Below are 5041 nucleotides of genomic sequence, written 5' to 3'. Positions count from 1 at the left end.
GCATATATGCTGGTGTATGCATATGTGTGCCCGCATATTTTCTATACATATGCACTAATAGCATAGGCAAGATGCATAAACGTGTGTATAGCTTCTTAGCCAACGCCTTTTGGCCTTGGCCACTACAACGCCAGCCAGATTAAATTGTGGTGGAGGAACTCCTGACATTTGTACTGTCGATCCGGGCAAATTTTGATACAGTCAGGCACACATCACATTTCTGATAAAATGTGGCACTCCCCAGCATTCCGCTGAGCGACAGTGGGCCCACATTACTGGATGCATTGCATGGACATTAGAACGTAACGACACCCTGCAGTGTATGGGGATAGCATTCCAGCTTACTCTATTGCGGGGTAATATTTGATAGCTGAAGCAAAAAGCACCATAATTGTTTGGCCATCGAAGTCAACCAACGTGTAAGCAAGGTGCTCACTGCATGTTCCAAAACATGCAAACGTCTATTGCAATCTCGTCCTGTCTATTATGTTCGGTTATTATGCACGCTTTCAGTGTTTAATCAACTTCTAATTTTCGCTACGCATTCCCATTGAACCTCAGCAATACCCGCAGCTGCGCCACCGATGTGTGCAACATTTGTGAGCGTCGCCTTCGCCTTACCGCGGACAAATTTACCCGTAAATTTCAACCTCATAAAATCAGATTTCATCACATTTAAATGTTTTCAAAAGAATGTTCGATCACTGACTGATTCGCACTCTCTCACTCGCAAGACATCCAATCGTCATCGCATCGTCACAAGTTCTCGAAGCGAAGATCGGCAAATCGTAACAGTCATTCTTCGCGGTTTTGAACGATATCGATGCAACCAGGCAGGTTTCATTCACGGCAAATCATGCCTGAACATCGAAGGAGTACTATAAAAATAACGGCGCAGCCGCAAGCAATGAAGCAACCAAGTTACAGCCACGGGACGTGCAACGCCGGTAAGCAGGTCGGCCGATTCCACTGGTATTTGTACTATACACAACTTAACAGTAGAGAATCGCTAGGCTTCGAAGCTATTTGGGCTTCGGGTGCGTCACTTAAGCTCGAAAACCTCGTAATATAGACCGTAAATAATTATTATGCGGTATTTCAGTTCGATAACTCACTTTCCGTAAACAGACATGGGCGCCGCCATCTTGGAAGTTTGTTTACATCAATGTTACCAGACGAGCATCGACATTTCGCTAAATTGAGAGGCCGCTTACAATTATTGCGAGTTTGGGTACTCGTTAAGCTTAAAACAAAGCCAAAGTAGCCTGGTATTCATCCACAAATTGTATCACCATAATAGATTGGCAGAAAATTTTAATGCATACAAGGTATTTTTATTTAGTTATGCTGTCTTTCAGTGGGTGAGAACGCTCACTGTCCTGTGTCGCGCTGCTTCTGCGGACCGTGTGGCTTGCTGCTAGAGTTGTCTTTCAAAAAAGTCCGGCATTTATTCGTTCTTTTCTGTGACCAGCCACCAGTAACAGACATGTTTTCACTGTTTTTTCCATATGCTGCAAGCTATGTTCAATTGGGTGTGTGTGGCACCTGAGGTAAGCCTCCACACATTTCTACATTCTCCAGATGTGTGAAATAGAACAAGCTGGCTTTTCCGCCAGATTCATGGCTCACACAAGAAAACTGGCGCTCAACTAAGAATTGCTTGTTCTGTTTGGTTTATTTCAGAAACAATGATTTCTTCTATGGTTTGAGCATTGTTGGACAAATACACTGGCACATTGGAGTCCAGCATGATGATACCATTGCCCACTGTGCGTATAAAGATAAAGTAGCATTTAAAAAGTTGGAATGCAAAATAAATGTTCTGAGCTCTGTCGGCAGTCCATGCGCGTTTCGTCCTCCATTGCAGTTTGTACAGAGTGATTTTGATATGATTGGTAGCAGAATATCTGACACTAAATTTGCTCACCACTGGCTGCACTAGAAGAAATTGCAAACATGATAATACGTAACTAGTATACTGTGAACCTCTCTGAACACTGAGCTAGAAATAATTCTCAAAAGGAAAAAAAAAGAGTAAAGAAAGAAAGGGAAAAAAAGGTTGCTCAAGATTACGATACCCCCAATGCAAAATCGGAGCGCAGTGCAAACTGCAGTCTTCTCGGTGACGGCGCGTAGCTGCTGTGTCTCAGAAGTGACTGTGTCATCAGTGAACACACGACAGCGGGCGCAACTCTGGTGTTTTATCACAGTGCCTCACTGCCGCCGAGCATGTCTCGCGCGGCCTCTGCTTACTGCCCTCCCCCTCACACTTTCACCACAATTTCCTCCTCCGCCTTCCTGTTTGTTCTATCTGATTTATCTCTGATGCCCTCTTCTTCATTCAGTTACACTGAAGCCGACAGTGATGTGAACCTCCACCTTCCTGTTTGCTCTATCTCATTTATCTTTGGGGCCCTCTTTATTCGGTTACACCGAAGCCGACAGCGACGTGAAACCACAGAAGCGAAGCGGGCACTTAAGAGGTGCCCTCTAAATAAGAAATGGCAAGCAGATTGCCTTAGAAAGCTGTGTTGCAATGAAATTTCTTTTATACCTAACCTGTCCTATCCTTGTAGCTGAACAGTTGGCAGTGTTCAATTTACCCCAGTCAGGAAAAGCATGATATACAGCTGTTTAACTCCAGCCCTTGTTCATTTTCTAAAAGTGTTTTTTCCGTTCTTTCCTTACTTTTTTGCTGCTCCAGCAGCGCTGGGAGCATGAGCATGCAAGAAAAAATGTTTATATGTGTTTCACATGAAAAGTTGTATGGCCATGACACCTTTAACTTGCATTACAAATTTCCTGCTTCATTTTAACCGAAGCAATAGAATAATTAAGTGAAGCATCAGTTTTACATTTAAAAAAATGGGTAAAATAAGCAAGTCCACCAAGGCAATAAATAATTTAAAGAAAAAATGAAATGTCTATTTATATGTTATGTTAAAGGTGGGAAAATTAAAATTCTTCATGATTAGTGTTTGCTATTAATTCAATTTGCAACATTGTTTACTGTTTGAAGCATTTATAATTTACAAAAATTCCTTGGGGCACTTAACAAGCATTGTGGCTTCAGCTGGCATTATATGCTTCCTGCACTTTGGTCTTGTCACTGTACTTGCCTGGTCGACCAAAGTTAGCTGGTGCAGAATCTAGCATTACACCCGATGTCAAGCACATTCCATACCAAGACACGGTGCTAGTAACTCCAATACCTTTGAGAAACATCACGTAAACTGATAGGTTCGCCTGGCGTGCTATTCAGGAACAATTATGTAGTAACCCAACAGCTCCGACAAATACCAGGCAATCTGATCGCTCCAGATGGGAGGTTATTGAGCCACACAGTCTTGTAAGAGCCACCAAGGACTCGCTCTCGTTTTTTATGTTATTTCTCCTTTTAGCACACTTTTGTTCATAAGCCATGCTCCACGCGTACCTGATAAATATCAGGGCCATTCACTGCTTATAACACTAAATAGTTTGCCTCATGGAGCAGATAAGGCTTGCACCTCATTAATAATGATGATGATAATTGATAGTGGTATCCCTTTTGTAGCGGGGTGATGACATGTCATCTTACCCAAAAAAAAAACCAACTAATATACCCGTGTTTTACACGCTTTTAATACTAGCTCTGCTCTGAGGGCAGGCACAAAAAAAAACTTATTAGGCACAGAATACTTATTCTTTCTGTTACACGTGGTAGCTGTCCTAGGCAATATTCCCGTCTGCTTTTCGTCCACCAGCATTCTATTAGAATATCTTCTCTTTGTCACCTCGACAGCCCTGAAGTTGACTTCCTCTGTGCTACCCTGAAACCCTGCGGCCTCTGAAAGCCAAACATTTCCCTCTAGGTTTGGATGGATACCCTCGCATTCAAACACTATGTGCCGCATAGTTTGTTTCTTTTCCGCAGAATGCGCATACCCCATCATTTTGTGTATACTTCCCTACAAAGCTCTTAGTTCGCAAGCAATCTGTCCTAGCCTCGAGAAGCAAAATGCTTGCCTTAGAATTATCGTAGAAATTTTCCTTTCTATTGTCCAATTTCTCAGCCCTGTACATCTCTAACGACGTTTTATCTTCCATTTCTTCTCTCCATTTATTCATTTCTATCTGCCTTGCCTCCTTTTGGTTGCTTTGGCTGTCTTAGCTGCTCCACTGTTGTTTCTGCATTTCATCTAGTCCTCCTTAACCACTGCGTGCCCACGCTTTTTATGTATATGTACCTGAAAACCTTAGCTGTCCACCTACGTCGATCCATTGCTCTCAGCCTCCTCTCAAAACATATTTTACTCTGAGCTTCTCGAATAGGAAATGCCACTCAGGCCATTCCTCTGTGCACTGCTTCGTTAGTTCTTTTTCATTGCGCTCCTAAGGGCAAATGGCCTACTGTTCTCTGGTTCACTTCAAGGTCTGATTTTAAGCTTATTAATACAGAAATAAAAGTTGCCTCTGCCGCACAACATGCAAACTTTCAAGCCTCACTGCATGGCTTGTTCTTGGGGTAGGTTTTTTAGGACGACACCAAAGCCATGCAAGAAGGCGTACCACCAAAGCCTTGCACAAAAGCGGAACTCTTGCAGCCAATGTTGGCTGAAGTGCAATGCTACCTGTGCAAAATTTATAATCTGGAAAGAACTTTCCCATCAATGTGGTGGTATGAGTAAGAAACTAAGAATTATTACTTGCTGAAATCCTTACATTAAAGTAAAGGTCATATTAACCAGTAGTGTACCTCACCTCTTTTAAATCCCTGGAGCAAGCCATTCAAATGCAGTCGACTCTTGATGATTTCAAGTCACCCAATTAGAATTTTCAGTTAATTGGAAGTGATGTTCAGGTCCCAGTAATTTTATATGCAATTCAGTAGAAGAAATTGCTTGATAACTCAAAGCTAAAACCCAATATATTGGTTAATTTGAAGTTACTTAGCATAAAAAAAGAGAATGTGAAAGGAATTGAAAAAACAAATGTGCGCGGATAACGCAATCTCCCTGGTAGTAACCCACAACGGAGAAACTTGTAATGCTTCATGTGA

The 5041-nt window shown here is 42.2% G+C and overlaps 1 long non-coding RNA gene across 1 annotated transcript; it reads left to right on the top strand.

The window, feature by feature from the left end:
• Window positions 1-749: 749 nt before the first annotated feature.
• On the top strand, window positions 750-1826 carry LOC144163345 (uncharacterized). The gene is made up of 3 exons (XR_013320891.1): window positions 750-947; window positions 1519-1550; window positions 1684-1826. It is a non-coding gene; the product is annotated as an uncharacterized LOC144163345 (long non-coding RNA).
• The last annotated feature ends 3215 nt before the right edge of the window (window positions 1827-5041 follow it).

This window comes from Haemaphysalis longicornis, unplaced genomic scaffold, assembly GCF_048455015.1.
Source record: "Haemaphysalis longicornis isolate Haplotype H1 unplaced genomic scaffold, Haemaphysalis longicornis Haplotype H1 scaffold_1, whole genome shotgun sequence".
In the NCBI taxonomy this organism is placed as follows: Eukaryota; Metazoa; Arthropoda; class Arachnida; order Ixodida; family Ixodidae; genus Haemaphysalis; species Haemaphysalis longicornis.
Note: the sequence above shows the minus strand (reverse complement) of the source record. Positions and strands in the feature narration are given on the sequence as shown.